Here is a 17,255-nt window from a genome sequence, read left to right on the forward strand (position 1 = left end):
GAAATTTAGTGGCTGTCCCTGGTGTAATCCAGGTCTCTACTTAATCCAGTTTCTATTACAACAACGGGAGCATGATATAACATAATTAGTGAAGTTTCTGAAACTTGGGCAGTGTCACTGCTGCATTGCATGTATCTGTCTGCATTTCCCTGTAAGTACATTAGCTCAATCTGTGTCTATATTTGTTACTGATTAACCTTCACTTTTCTTTCCCCCACAATTACCTATGCAGGGATGCTCACTGGAGTCCCTGTGGCACTCTATACCTCAAAGTCAAAGTAAATTTATTTACCAAAGTACATGTATGTCACCATGTACTACCCTGAGATCCATTTTCTTACAGGCACTTACAAGAAAATAAAGAAATACAAACAATTTGTGAAACACAATATATAAACAGACTGAAACATAACCTATGTGCAGATGAAGGTAAATTATGCAAATAAAAAAATGAGTAAGTTACTAATACTGAGAACGGGAGTTGTGGCTCTATGGGTAGTGGAGTCAGTTCCGTGTTGAGGTGAGTGAGGTTATCCAATCTGGTTCAGGAGCCAGTTATAGGGTAATAACTGTTCCTGAACCTAGTGGTGTGGGATCCAAGGTTCCTGTACCTCCTGCCTGACAGTAGTAGCAAGAATTGAGCATAGCCTGGATGATGGGTGTCCTTGATGTTGCTTTCTAATGGCAATGCTCAATGGTGGGGAGAGAATTGCCTGTGATGGACTGGGCTGTGTCCACCATGTTCTGTAGACTTTTCATTCCTGGGCATCGGTACTTGTCTCAATCTTTCTTATAAAAGAAATTTATACCCCAATTACAATGAGGCCCATTTATTCCTCCTGCGCTGATCAGTTACTGGTGTAACCAAAAGACCATGTAAATCATATAGTGATTAAAATCTGGGTGTGTTAATTATTTTTATATACATTTTGACTTCCCATTATTTGCATGGATGATCAATGCATAATCTTCCTTCATACTTTTCTTTAAAAGAGAGTTTCAGAATTTTTAGGTGAACTGGTGCTTTTGAAGCCACCAGTGTACTGAATTGACACAAAGTTTGAATAAATCAAGGAAGGTAGTGCACCCGTGGCTGACAAGAGAAATTAGGGATAGTATCAATTCCAAAGAAGTAGCATACAAATTAGCCAGAGAAAGTGGCTCACCTGAGGACTGGGAGAAATTCAGAGTTCAGCAGAGGAGGACAAAGGGCTTAATTAGGAAGGGGAAAAAAGATTATGAGAGAAAACTGGCAGAGAACATAAAAACGGACTGTAAAAGCTTTTATAGATATGTAAAAAGGAAAAGACTGATAAAGACAAATGTAGGTCCCCTGCAAACAGAAACAGGTGAATTGATTATGGGGAGCAAGGACATGGCAGACCAATTGAATAATTACTTTGGTTCTGTCTTCACTAAGGAGGACATAAATAATCTTCCAGAAATAGTAAGGGACAGAGGGTCCAGTGAGATGGAGGAACTGAGTGAAATACATGTTAGTAGGGAAGTGGTGTTAGGTAAATTGAAGGGATTGAAGGCAGATAAATCCGCAGGGCCAGATGGTCTGCATCCCAGAGTGCTTAAGGAAGTAGCCCAAGAAATAGTGGATGCATTAGTGATAATTTTTCAAAACTCGTTAGATTCTGGACTAGTTCCTGAGGATTGGAGGGTGGCTAATGTAACCCCACTTTTTAAAAAAGGAGGGAGAGAGAAACCGGGGAATTATAGGCCGGTTAGCCTAACGTCGGTGGTGGGGAAACTGCTGGAGTCAGTTATCAGGGATGTGATAACAGCACATTTGGAAAGCGGTGAAATGATCGGACAAAGTCAGCATGGATTTGTGAAAGGAAAATCATGTCTGACGAATCTCATAGAATTTTTTGAGGATGTAACTATTAGAGTGGATAGGGGAGAACCAGTGGATGTGGTATATTTGGATTTTCAAAAGGCTTTTGACAAGGTCCCACACAGGAGATTAGTGTGCAAACTTAAAGCACACGGTATTGGGGGTAAGGTATTGGTGTGGGTGGAGAATTGGTTAGCAGACAGGAAGCAAAGAGTGGGAATAAACGGGACCTTTTCAGAATGGCAGGCGGTGACTAGTGGGGTACCGCAAGGCTCAGTGCTGGGACCCCAGTTGTTTACAATATATATTAATGACTTGGATGAGGGAATTAAATGCAGCATCTCCAAGTTTGCGGATGACACGAAGCTGGGTGGCAGTGTTAGCAGTGAGGAGGATGCTAAGAGGATGCAGGGTGACTTGGATAGGTTGGGTGAGTGGGCAAATTCATGGCAGATGCAATTTAATGTGGATAAATGTGAAGTTATCCACTTTGGTGGCAAAAATAGGAAAACAGATTATTATCTGAATGGTGGCCGATTAGGAAAAGGGGAGGTGCAACGAGACCTGGGTGTCATTATACACCAGTCATTGAAACTGGGCATGCAGGTACAGCAGGCGGTGAAAAAGGCGAACGGTATGCTGGCATTTATAGCGAGAGGATTCGAGTACAGGAGCAGGGAGGTACTACTGCAGTTGTACAAGGCCTTGGTGAGACCACACCTGGAGTATTGTGTGCAGTTTTGGTCCCCTAATCTGAGGAAAGACATCTTTGCCATAGAGGGAGTACAAAGAAGGTTCACCAGATTGATTCCTGGGATGGCAGGTCTTTCATATGAAGAAAGACTGGATGAACTGGGCTTGTACTCGTTGGAATTTAGAAGATTGAGGGGGGATCTGATTGAAACGTATAAGATCCTAAAGGGATTGGACAGACTAGATGCGGGAAGATTGTTCCCGATGTTGGGGAGGTCCAGAACGAGGGGTCACAGTTTGAGGATAGAGGGGAAGCCTTTTAGGACCGAGATTAGGAAAAACTTCTTCACACAGAGAGTGGTGAATCTGTGGAATTCTCTGCCACAGCAAACTGTTGAGGCCAGTTCATTGGCTATGTTTAAGAGGGAGTTAGATATGGCCCTTGTGGCTACAGGGGTCAGGGGGTATGGAGGGAAGGCTGGGTTCTGAGTTGGATGATCAGCCATGATCATAATAAGTGGCGGTGCAGGCTCGAAGGGCCGAATGGCCTACTCCTGCACCTATTTTCTATGTTTCTATGTTTAAAGTTCACTTGCACTGTCATAATGATTTGATCTCTATGAATGGCATGTAAGACATGTTTTTACTCTCAATGCATACGAAAATAATAAACCAATTTACCAAATCCACAGCTGAGCTAACGCCCAGGCTGTTTTATCAGTTGTTTTTTTAATCAATTGTGTACCTAATTCAAAAGCAATAGATTATTCTTTTATACTCATTTGGGTGTACAATTTGCTTTCAAATCTTTTTACAATAGCATGTAAGTGCCATTTCAAAGAAGGCACGACACCACCTCTACTTTTTTAGAAGTTTGTGCAGGTTCACCATGTCATCTAAAACTTTGACAAACTTCCACAGGTGCACAGTGGAGAGTATCCTGGCTGGTTGCATCATGGCCAATGCCCAATGGAAACACCAATGCCTAAGAATTGAAAAACCAATAAAAAGTGGTGGATACCACACAGACCATCACAGGAAAAGGCCTCACCACCAGTGAGCACATCCACAAGGAGCACTGTCACAAGAAAGCAGCATTAACGACCCCCACCATCCAGTCCATGCTCCCTTCTCACTGCTGCCATTGGGAAGGAGGTACAGGAGCCATAGGTCCCTCTCCAGCAGGTTCAGTAACAGTTATTATCCAGTTATTAACAGTAACTATCAGTCTCCTGAACAAGCATGGATAACTTCAGTCACCTCAACACTGAACTGATTCCATAACTTATGGAATCATTTTCGAGGACTCTACAACTTGTGTTCTCAGTATTATTTATTTTGTATTTGCACATTGACAATAGACAATAGGTGCAGGAGTAGGCCATTCAGCCCTTCAAGCCAGCACCACCATTCACTGTGATCATGGCTGATCATCCACAATCAGTACCCCGTTCCTGCCTTCTCCCCAGATGCCTTGACTCCACTATCTTTAAGAGCTCTATCTAACTCTTTTTTGAAAGGATCCAGAGAATTGGCCACCACTGCCTTCTGAGACAGAGCATTCCACAGAATCCTGTGTGTGAAAGAGTTTTTCCTCAACTCAGTTCTAAATTGTCTACCCCTTCTTCTTAAACTGTGACCTCTGGTCCTGGACTCCCCCAACATCGGGAACATGTTTCCTGCCTCCAGCGTGTCCAATCCATTCATAATCTTATATGTTTCAATCAGATCCCCTCTCATCCTTCTAAATTCCAGTGTATACAAGCCCAGTCGCTGATCATTTGTTTGCTTGTTGTTTGTCACTCTCAATTTGTGTGTGGTTTCATTGATTCTATTGTGTTTCTTTGCTCTTCTGTGAATGCCTGCAAGAAAATAAATCCCATGGCAGTATGTGGTGATGTATATGTACTTTGATAATAAATTTACTTTGAATTTTGAATTTGACTGTAACACTTTCAGTATCTTGCTGTACCCTTGACACTGATTAGAACATAGAATATACTCTTGAACAATATAGCACAGTACAGACCCTTCAGCGTAGTCATAGTCATACTTTGTTGATCCCAGGGGGAATAAAGTACAATATGGTGCCGATATTTTAACCTGCTCTAAAATTACTCTGGTCCTTCCCTCTTTACATAGTCCTTCATTTTTCTATCATCCATGTAAGTGACCTGTGGATTCATTCGTGGGTGGAGTTCTATTTACTTCGTGCAGCAACAAGACAGATAATTTTCTATCCTATTTGGCAACAAATTAAATAGATTGATCCTTGTGAAACCTGTTTGGGGATTACATCTTACACAAAGTAGAAACTAATTTACTTATATCAATGTTTGGTTTATTTTCCAGAAATTGTATAGGTAACATAGTTGTCAGGTCCTATTCATCAGTGAATAGATAGTACATCTGGTTTTAATTTAGTTTTGTCATCTTTCTCTTCCATCTCCTGCTTTGGCTGCCTGCTGTCCTGAATATCCAACCAATCAATATTTTCCCATGACTCTCACCTCCTTTCTACCACTTTCTCTCTCCACCATTCTCTCCCGTTGGCAGGGAATGGGACAGCGCACAGAAGAAGACTTTGCAATTGCCATTTTCATGATTCATTTATGTTTCTCTCTTCAATATTCCATTTTACTTACAAATCCTCAAGCTCAAGATTAATTGTCATTCAACCGTACAAGTGTATACAGTTAAGCAAGAGAGTGTTCCTCTGGAGCCAAGGTGCAAAACATAGTCACATAAAGCACGGAGCACATGTTGTTATGGTGTCACATTCAGTCACTAAATATTATTTATCAAGTTCCCTGAATGGCATGGCCTGTAGATCGATGGCATATGGGATATTGTCCTGGAGCCACGTTCCTGCAAGAACAAGCACGCAGCAGTTTCTCATCTGCCGCAGCCACAGAAGGCAGCAATCTAGCTTGTCTTCCAGGGAAACCTTTCTTGCAGAGTTTTGTATTACCAATGTCCGTCAGGGTCTTGCAATCACAAAAACATAAACATTTATATCTTTTGTTAGACTTGGAGAGTCTACTGTGGCTAATTGTGCAACCATCCTACCGGTTAAGGTTAAATGAAACTGAGAAGAATAATTAAAAAATATCTTGTGCAGTGTCTCAGCCATTTCCTTGTTTCAAGCTTTCCGGTAAGAGGGTGCACTCAGAAGCTGTGGCCTCTCTGGGACCAAACAAAGGTGTAATTGTTATCCTTTACAGGTTTTTTTTTGTGAACGCAAGACACTGCTTGATATTAAGAAGACCAAGTACTGCAGGTCGACCTCTCTAGCGAGTTGTGAGATAGCGGTGGAGCTAGACTTGCTGCGCATCATGTTGCAGCCTTCTTCAGCCACCCAGGAAAGAAGGCATCAATGCGCTGTGCAGTCCGACAAGTGATGGTCTTAAACACTTTTATTATGATCACAAAACCCCGTTGGACACTGGTAATGTGGAATACTGCGGGTCCGATGCACTGGTTCGTTGGCGAGACCGACGGTGGGGAGCTATGTAGCCTCAGTTGTTTCATGGACCAGGCTGTCGTGCCTTGCGGCTGCCTGTTGCAGATGCCAGAGCTGGCTGTGTGCTGCTGAAATCTGTGCTGGCCCCTTCCATCAGAGTTGCCCTCCAGTGTTGGTTCAGTGGAACGCAAGCCGGATTGCGTTCATCTGCAGCTGCACTTACATGAAATGAGGAATTGCTGTGGGCCTTTTTGTGCAGAAACCATGCTCCAGGACAACATCCATCTACAGGCCCTGACTCTCAGGGGCTTTGGGCTACATTATTTTTTATGTTATTATTATTGTTTGTAATTATGTGTTTTTCTGCTATCATAATTGTGTGTGTGCGTTGTGTACTGTGTTTTGCACTTTGGTACCGGTGGAACAGAGTTTTATTTGCCTGTATTCATATGTATGGGTGAATGACAATTAAATTTGAACTTCAGTACTAAATCTCCCTTAACCCAGACAAGGGGCAGGGAAAATAAGCAATTCTACCTCTACCATTCCCTGGGTCACCTTGAAAATCAATTGCTCCTTTCACCATCATCACATCAATGTAAACTAGCCAATGACCAAGGCTATTGCTAAATATGGAGATGTTGAGTTTTGACCACTCAGAGAGAGGTCAAGCCTTGACATCACAAGACCCTAGATCTGGCCACACAGGTATTGCAGTCTACATTCCTCAGTGCAAAACTGGTATCAGGAAAAGAACATCACACCATTTATCAGTATATACAACAGAATTAATGGAAATTAATATGGTGGAATTCTTCATTAACATGGAGAGTGACATAGTTAATTCAGAAACAAAGGTTCTGAACTTAAAGAGGGGTAACTTTGAAGGTATGAGACGTGAATTAGCTAAGATAGACTGGCAAATGACACTTAAAGGATTGACGGTGGATATGCAATGGCAAGCATTTAAAGGTTGCATGGATGAACTACAACAATTGTTCATCCCAGTTTGGCAAAAGAATAAATCAAGGAAGGTAGTGCACCCGTGGCTGACAAGAGAAATTAGGGATAGTATCAATTCCAAAGAAGTAGCATACAAATTAGCCAGAGAAAGTGGCTCACCTGAGGACTGGGAGAAATTCAGAGTTCAGCAGAGGACGACAAAGGGCTTAATTAGGAAGGGGAAAAAAGATTATGAGAGAAAACTGGCAGAGAACATAAAAACGGACTGTAAAAGCTTTTATAGATATGTAAAAAGGAAAAGACTGATAAAGACAAATGTAGGTCCCCTGCAGACAGAAACAGGTGAATTGATTATGGGGAGCAAGGACATGGCAGACCAATTGAATAATTACTTTGGTTCTGTCTTCACTAAGGAGGACATAAATAATCTTCCAGAAATAGTAAGGGACAGAGGGTCCAGTGAGATGGAGGAACTGAGTGAAATACATGTTAGTAGGGAAGTAGTGTTAGGTAAATTGAAGGGATTGAAGGCAGATAAATCTCCAGGGCCAGATGGTCTGCATCCCAGAGTGCTTAAGGAAGTAGCCCAAGAAATAGTGGATGCATTAGTGATAATTTTTCAAAACTCGTTAGATTCTGGACTAGTTCCTGAGGATTGGAGGGTGGCTAATGTAACCCCACTTTTTAAAAAAGGAGGGAGAGAGAAACCGGGGAATTATAGGCCGGTTAGCCTAATGTCGGTGGTGGGGAAACTGCTGGAGTCAGTTATCAAGGATGTGATAACAGCACATTTGGAAAGCGGTGAAATGATCGGACAAAGTCAGCATGGATTTGTGAAAGGAAAATCATGTCTGACGAATCTCATAGAATTTTTTGAGGATGTAACTAGTAGAGTGGATAGGGGAGAACCAGTGGATGTGGTATATTTGGATTTTCAAAAGGCTTTTGACAAGGTCCCACACAGAAGATTAGTGTGCAAACTTAAAGCACACGGTATTGGGGGTAAGGTATTGGTGTGGGTGGAGAATTGGTTAGCAGACAGGAAGCAAAGAGTGGGAATAAACGGGACCTTTTCAGAATGGCAGGCGGTGACTAGTGGGGTACCGCAAGGCTCAGTGCTGGGACCCCAGTTGTTTACAATATATATTAATGACTTGGATGAGGGAATTAAATGCAGCATCTCCAAGTTTGCGGATGACACGAAGCTGGGTGGCAGTGTTAGCAGTGAGGAGGATGCTAAGAGGATGCAGGGTGACTTGGATAGGTTGGGTGAGTGGGCAAACTCATGGCAGATGCAATTTAATGTGGATAAATGTGAAGTTATCCACTTTGGTGGCAAAAATAGGAAAACAGATTATTATCTGAATGGTGGCCGATTAGGAAAAGGGGAGGTGCAACGAGACCTGGGTGTCATTATACACCAGTCATTGAAAGTGGGCATGCAGGTACAGCAGGCGGTGAAAAAGGCGAACGGTATGCTGGCATTTATAGCGAGAGGATTTGAGTACAGGAGCAGGGAGGTACTACTGCAGTTGTACAAGGCCTTGGTGAGACCACACCTGGAGTATTGTGTGCAGTTTTGGTCCCCTAATCTGAGGAAAGACATCTTTGCCATAGAGGGAGTACAAAGAAGGTTCACCAGATTGATTCCTGGGATGGCAGGTCTTTCATATGAAGAAAGACTGGATGAACTGGGCTTGTACTCGTTGGAATTTAGAAGATTGAGGGGGGATCTGATTGAAACGTATAAGATCCTAAAGGGATTGGACAGGCTAGATGCGGGAAGATTGTTCCCGATGTTGGGGAGGTCCAGAACGAGGGGTCACAGTTTGAGGATAGAGGGGAAGCCTTTTAGGACCGAGATTAGGAAAAACTTCTTCACACAGAGAGTGGTGAATCTGTGGAATTCTCTGCCACAGCAAACTGTTGAGGCCAGTTCATTGGCTATGTTTAAGAGGGAGTTAGATATGGCCCTTGTGGCTACAGGGGTCAGGGGGTATGGAGGGAAGGCTGGGTTCTGAGTTGGATGATCAGCCATGATCATAATAAATGGCGGTGCAGGCTTGAAGGGCCGAATGGCCTACTCCTGCACCTATTTTCTATGTTTCTATGTTTCTATAAATATTGAGTGCATTATCTTGGATAGAAGAAAATAATATCAAAAAGGCTGTGATCTGTTCAGACAGTTTACTTGCATTAATCTCGATCAAATCAAGAAAATCAGAAAGTAGACAAGATATTTTATTGAAAATTCTATGCAAATTATATACACTGACCAAAAATGGGGTAGAAGTAAGCTTCCTTTGGGTTCCTGCTCATTGTGGAGTGGAGGGTAATGAAAAGATGGATCGTATAGCTAAACGATCACTCAAATCATCTATAATAGAGGCCCAGATCCCTCTCAGCAAAGCAGAAGTCAAGAGCATTATTAAAACATGTATTGAGGAGACATGGCAGAAGCTTTGGGATGAGAGTGAAACAGGGAGACAACTGTACAAAATACAGAAGCAAGTCAGATACAAAAGATTGTCAAGTGGATATAGAAAGACAGAAGTGATCATCAGTCGTTTGGGAATTGGACACACTAGTCTTAAATACACATTACACAAAATAGGGAAACATCCAACTGTGTTGTGTGAATACTGTAATCAACCAGAAACAGTTGAACATGTATTGATAAAATGTAAGAAGTATCAAAAAGAAAAAGTGAAGATGATAGGAGTGCTTAAGGTAAACAAAAAAAAAACTGATGTGGGTATAGAAGACAATTTAAGTGGGAGTTCAAGAGAAATACAGATCTGTATCATGAAGTATCTGAAAGACTCAGGTTTATTATATAGAATTTAGGGAATGCAATTCTTTTTCCTTCTCCTGTTTATCCAACGATCCACACTCCAGTATAACAGGTGGCGGTAATGCACCCTAAAGCTGGTTTGCCAACCGCCATAAAACAGAAGAAGAAGGTGATGAAGAAGAAGAAGAAGACCTCCAGCGTGGCTGGAGGATGGTTTGCTGATCTGCAGGCTGCTGTAGACACAATGTGTTAAAATGCCTCATCATGGACTGCAGGTTTCACTGATCCACATTTATGACATGGAGGTTTGCGCAGTTCCCCAGTGACAAATCTGATCCTTGGATCTTCCTGCTCACTGGCATTTCCGTACTGATCAGGTGAGGGCCTGGTGGATTTGAAGCTACAGCCTAGCAGCACCACAGTGGGCTGAAAGGTCTCATCTTAGACTCCAAAATTCTTTCCCTCAGTGGGATTTAATTGTGGATTCAAATACTTCTCCTGAACTGTATCTTCCATATGTGAAGTGGAACAGATGCAGCCAGTAGACTGTGGAAGAGAATACATTCTGTCGAGTGGATGAAATCCCTGAGAGGGGAGGACAACAGAGAATGAAATAGAGGATCTGTGGAGCTTTCATTGTAGCAGCACCACGATGGGACAAAAGGAGATTCCTTGGTGGGACTTCATCCTAGACTTGACTGACTGTCCTGGATGAATTCTTCCACATTGAGGGAGAAGAGAGACAGATATAGGAGAATAAGTGAAGATGACTGAAGGGGAAGGGAGAAACATGCACAAGATGGAGAGACTCTGCAAGAGATTGAACTTCAGGAACAGTGAAACCTTGCATTCATTCCTTCAGGAAGCAATGTTTAGAAGGATTGTCTTTGACAAATTAGTTGTTGGGATTTGGAGGTCAGCTCTGGGTAAATATGAGTAATTACTGCTTGGGGCTCACTGTATCTGTTGATCCTTTCTTGGGCTGTTGCTAAGGAGTTCCTTCCAATTCATCCAGCTAGGGTGATGTCAACAAAGGCTCTTCAATGATGTCAGGCTCTCTCCTCAGGCCTGTATGAAGACAGCATGGGAAAACTGCCATCTTTATTTATTTAGAGATACAGTGCAGAATAGGCCCTTCCAGCAATGCTCAGTGACCCCTGATTGAACCCTAGCCTAATTGCAGGATAATTTACGATCACCGATTAATCTACTGACCAGTATGTCTTTGGACTGTGGGAGGAAACTGAAGGACTCACAGAAAACCCATGCATTTAGCCTGAACTAAATTCCAAACTCTGCCACCCCAAGCTGTAATAGTGTCGTGCTGAACACCACAGTACCATAGTCAGGCAGTGTTTCCCCCAACTCCACCCCCATCTGGATCTAGAAGTGTGAAGGGTCATATTGTCGACGTAGCAATCTGTTGTTTGTCATATGTGTTAACAATTTGTAGGTCGAGCAATTAGTGCATTTGTGGATGACAATAAAATTGACGTGTGGTGAAAGTGAGGGTTGTCTAAGAGAGTCAAGAAGTGAGTGAGAGAGTGACAGCTTGCAAGTCTTATCGGGAGTGAGTCTTATTTGAGCCTCTTACTCTTCATATATGAAAAAGTTTTTGGTATCCTTTTTAATATTATTGGCTAGCTTACTTTCACATTTTATCTTTTCCCTCCTTATGGTTTTTTTAGTTGCCTTCTGTTGGTTTTTAAAGGCTTCCCAATCCTCTAACTTCCCACTAATTTTTGCTCTATTATATGCTGTCTCTTTAGCTTTTACATTAGCTTTGACTTCCTTTGTCAGCCTGATTGCATCATCCTCTCTTTAGAATATTACAATCCTGCGCCTTCTGATTTGCTCCCAGAAACTCCAGCCATTACTGCTCTGCCATCATCCCTGCTAGTGTCCCCTTCCAATAAATTTTGGCCAGTTCCCCCCTCATGCTTTTGTAATTCCATTTACTTCTCTCTGATATGAATACATCTGTCTCTATCTTCTCCCCTCTCAAACTGCAAGGTCAATTTTATCATAATATCATCATTGTTTCCTCAATGTTCTTTACCTTAAACACCGTAATCAAATCCAATTCATTGTACAACACCCAGTACAGAACAGCTTATCCCCAGTAGGCTAAACCACAAGCTGCTCTAAAAAGCCATCTCATAGGTTCCAGTACCAACTTTCTTAGGAGTTTGAGGAGATTCGGCATGACATAAAAAACTTCGACAAACTTCTATAGATGTGCTATTAGATTCCCCCTTCTCCAGCCCTGTATCTTTTTCAAACAACTTCCTAGGTCTTTACTTCACCCCTCCCCCACACCTCCTGGTTTCACCTATCACCTTGTGTATTTTCCTCCCCTGCAACCCCCCACCCCCACCCCCGACCACCTAACTGACTCCTTGCCTTTTTTCTCCAGTTCTGATGAAGCGTCTTGGCCTGAAACATCGACTGTACTCTTTTTCCATAGATGCTGCCAGGCCTGCTGAGTTCCTACAACACTTTGTGTGGATTGCTTGAATTTCCAGCATCTACTGATTTTCTCTTGTTTGTGATTTCTTTCCTTAACATATTTTCAGCATTTGTCAGGTCATTAACCATGCTTTTTACATGTACTTTGATCAATCTGCCCCGTGGTTTCTGATTAACCCATTGTGATTTATATTAGGTTTAGGAGAAAGCTTCTTAACATTAGCTCATACTTCAGAATCAGGTTTATTATCACTACTCAAGATTGTTTAATGTCGTTTCCTGTATGCAAAGATAAAGGAGAATAAAATAATTGTTACTGCAGATCCAATGCAGCACAAGAAACACAATAAGATAGGGAACAGAAGAATAATTTAAAATAAACATAATGAATATAAATACATAAGTTAGCTTGCATACTCTGCTTGTACGTCCATAAAATAAAGCTAGGCACATGAGGGTCTACATAAGATGACTGACAGCTGGAGGTGTTAATCAGCCTTACTGGTTGGGAAAAGTAACTTTTTGATCCTGTAGATGCTGGCGTAGATCCTATCTTATATGAATGTAAAATTCCTTGATTTGTAGCAGCAATGCTGTACAAAGACATACAATTATTATAAATAACAAAATAAATAATGCAAAAAAAGGAATAATGATGTAGTCTTCAGAAATCGGTGGGGTAGAAGCTGTTCCTGAATTATTGAATGTGGGTATTCTGGCTCCTGTATCTTGTCCCTAAAGATAGTAATGAGAAGAGGTCATGTCCTAGAAAATGAGGGTCCTTAATGATGGATGCAACCCCATTTAAAAATCTCTTCAGAGTCAGATTCAGGTTTCTAACGACTGAATGTCATGAAGTTTTTTTTTGGTTTGTGGCAGCAGTACAGTGCGAGATATTAAAGAATTACTATGAAGTTACAATTTAAAATATATAAATAATTAGTGCAAAGAGGAATCATGAGGTAAGGTTCGTGGACCATTCAGAAATCTAATTACAGAGAGGAAAAGCTGTCTCTGAATTGAGTTTGGGTGTTCAGGCCCCTGTACCCCTCTCTGATGGCAGTAAGGAAAAGAGGTCAAGTCCCTGAAGGTGAGGGTCCTTAATGATTAATGCAGCCTTCTTGAGGCTGCTCTTGAAATGTCCTCAACGATTGGGAAGGATGTGCCCATGAATTGGCATACAGAAGGGAGACTGAAAATTTGGTCAAATTGTGCCACAACAACAGCTTCATGAGACTTTGACAAGCTTCTACAGGTGCACAGTGGAGAGTATCCTGACTGGTTGTATCATGGCCTGGCATGAAAATACCAATGCCCAGGAACAGGAAGGCTTACAGAAAGTGGTGGATTCTGCCGAGTCCATCACAGGGTAAAGCCCGTCCCACCATTTAGCAGATCTACAAGGAGTGCTGCCACAACAAAACAGCGTCCATCACTAGGGGCAACCCACCATACAGACCATGCTGGCTTCTCACTGCTGCCATCAAAAACAAGGTGCAGGATCCTTGTGTCCCACACCACCAGGCTCAGGAACCATCAGCCTCCTGAACCAAGAGGATAACTTCAGTCATGTCATCTCTGAACTGATTCCCCAACCAATGCGTTCAGTTTTAAGGATGCTGTAACTCATCGTCTCAGTATTATTGGTTTGAATTTGCACATCGATTGTCACTGTGTTTGGTGTGAGTTTTTCATTGATTCTGTTGTAGTTATTGTTCTATTGTTTTTGTATTTCTCCACAAACAACTATGGAGGCCAAGTCATTGGGTATATTTAAAGCAGAGGTTGATAGATTCTTGATTAGTGAGGGTGTCAAAGATTGTGCATGAAGGCAGGAGAATGGTTTTGAGAGGGAAAGTAAATCAGCCATGATGGAATGGCAGGGTAGACTCAATCATCCTGAAGCCATCCAATCATCTTGTGGCCACAGAATATTCTGACTGTCCCCCTGAGTATTGTCTGAGTACAGCTCTCCTTGTTCCCACTTCTACTGTGAAAAGCCAATTGTTGTGCCACAGAACTGGCTGCTGCTCTCTTCTTAAAGGAGATTCTGCTGCTATGGCTCTTGTTTTGTACGACTGTGAATATCTGCAGGAAAATGCAAGTAGTGTGTGGTGACATATAAATTTATCGAATAATAAATTTACTTTGAACTTTGGGGTTAGCTGAGTCAACAACCCTCAGCTGTCTTGTGTGATCTTATACATTGGAGTTTCTAAACAAGATGGTGATACAATCCACCAGAATGCTCTCCACCATATAGGTATGGAAATTTGGAAGAGCCTTTGGTGACATACCAAATATGGCTGCTGGCGTACCTGTATCACGGATTACATCAATATATTGGTTCAGGATAGATCCCCACCCAGGAGCTTGAAGTTGCTCACCCTTTTCCACTGCTGCAGCCTCAGTGAGGCCTGGTGTGTGTTCCCACGACTTCCTGTCCTGGAGTCCACGATCGGTTCCTCAGTGTTGCTGAAGATGAGAGCCAGGTTGCTTTTGCAGCCTGTGCATACATGGACCTGTGCACTTCACAGTCAACTTGACCTCACTGTGTTAAAGAGTGGAACTAGTTATTGTTGCTGGTGTTAGTATTCATCACTGCACACCCATAGACACAAGTCATTTTGCAATCTCCCAGAAATGTGTTTAGCCATGAGAATGATCCTGCCTATAATTGTTTTTCTTTTGAATCCTGCTTATCTGATGCTAATATGCCTGTGATGCCTCTGCAAGTAGGTTTTTCATAGCACCTGTGCATATCACAAGAAACTGTACTTCAAACCAATGTTTCTTCATGCTTCCTTGTTTTAACATGATTCACTGGGTATATTTTCATAAGATTTGCATCTATCTATTCTCAACCAGACCTGACTCAGGATGCCACATAGCCTCCTCCCTAATGGGAGTGGATCAAACAGTCCTTGAGCGGGTTGGGTGGGATCCTTCATGATGTTACTGGCCCTTTTCTGTATAAATGTCCTTGATGGCAGGTAGGCTGAGGCTGGTGATGCATTGGGAAGTTTTGACTACTTGTTGTAGAGCTTTCCAGTCCACTTTCTTTACAATGCAGTGATGCAGCTTGTTAGGATGCTCTCTACTGCACATCTGTAGAATGAATATGGATATGCATAATCCAACTCCCTTGGTCTCCTCAGAAAGTAGAGGCATTGGTGAGCTTTCCTGATTGTGTTCATGAGAGGTTTTAAAAGATAAAATGGGATGGAGTAGGATCAAATTAATATCTGGACAGATATCAGACCCCTTGAAATGGAGGCATGAGCGTAGACGTCCCAGGCCTTCAGAGGGATATGGTCGGACGGGGTGAAGCCATTAAAGAATTATGCTCCCTCTGCTGGCTCAGCGCAGCATTGCAGGAAAAAGAAAAGCCTGAAAGCATATCCTTCCAACTTCAAGGACAGCTTCCACCCCGCTGTTGTAAGACTACTAAATGGTGCCCTAGTAAAGTAATTTGGCTCTTAACCTCAGTAGACCTCGTTATGACCTTGCACCTTATTGTTTATCTGCATTGCAGTTTCTCTGTAGCTGTTATACCTTATTATGCATGGTTATTGTTTTGCCCTTTTCAACCTCTGCAGTCATGATCTGATCTGTAGGAACAGTATGCAAGACAAGCTTTTAGGACATCCCAATTTGATAGTGATGAGACTGATGGGATTAGGAAAATGCATTATGTCTAATATTTTAAATACTAAGGTATCTTGAATTGATTTTTACAACCATCTGTTCTGGTTTAGGTGCTGAAAAAAGTCAAGTTAACATTATGAAGAATCCTACCCTGCTCATTTACTGTTGGTCCTACTCCCATTAGGGGGACTATGTAGCATCCACACAAGGACCACCAAACTTTCCCAAGCAGTAAGATTAATCAACACCTCCATCCACTCACCACCACTATATAATTTCCAGTCAGTCACATTATGTAGATGCATCATTTTATGGGCACTCAATAGTTCTATGTATACAAGTCTAAAGTCTTGGGCACACGTATAGCTAGGGTATCTAAGATTTTTGCACGGTACTGCCTTATCAACATGTAGCAGAGGACGAGTTTGTAAATCTAGCATGTGGAAAGGACATTGGGAATGGCAAGAGTGGAGCATTGTGGGACAAGAGTACCAGGGACCAGGTGTGGCTCACGTGCAGGTGGTAGGTGAAGTTGAGTCCATGGCCAGGTTACCCATGATCTATTTGAATGACATTGTAGGCTTGACAGGCCAGATGTCTTACTCCTGCTCCTATTTCTTATGTTCTTAACAGTGTACTGGAAATGTTAAGCAATCTTGAATCTTCACTTTTACATTTACCTCAGGAATCATTTTTTTCAATTTGTTCTTTTCTACAAGAGGAGTGAAAAAGAGGTAAAGATTCTCACAAATGAGAAAGTCTGGAAATCCAAGCAACACACAAAATGCTGGAGCCATCTATGGAAAAAAAGTAGTCGACATTTCGGGCTAAAACCCTTCTCATGACTTTTGTAAAGATTTTTGTCTTTAAGGGTATCTATTCTGGACTAAGAGTGGGAAATGGACTTGATAGCTAAAAGAGGAAGGGAGCAGATTGCTTTGGTTTTCGTTAGTCCGTTTGGATTCCGTTAGTCCTGACGAAGGGTCTCGGCCTGAAACATCGACTGCACCTCTTCCTACAGATACTGCTTGGCCTGCTGCGTTCACCAGCAACTTTGATGTATGTTGCTTGAATTTCCAGCATCTGCAGAATTCCTGTTGTTTGCTTTGGTTTTCCTTCACAGGCCACTGAAGACTAAGGTAAAGTACAAAAGAGATGGGTGGGCCAAGTTTTTTTTAAAAAGTGTGTAACACATTGCCAGGGTTGATGGTAAAGAAGATAGGATAGAGACATTCAAGAGACTCTTAGGAACATGAGTGTGGAGAGAAGTGCATGGTCAATGTCCAGGGAAGATGGGTTGGATTCATCACAAGTCATTGGGTTAATTAATTTGACACAATTTGGTTAAAAGACCTGTATGTCAGGCTGGCAAGTGCTGT

Source organism: Mobula hypostoma, chromosome 2, assembly GCF_963921235.1.
Source record: "Mobula hypostoma chromosome 2, sMobHyp1.1, whole genome shotgun sequence".
Lineage (NCBI taxonomy): Eukaryota > Metazoa > Chordata > Chondrichthyes > Myliobatiformes > Myliobatidae > Mobula > Mobula hypostoma.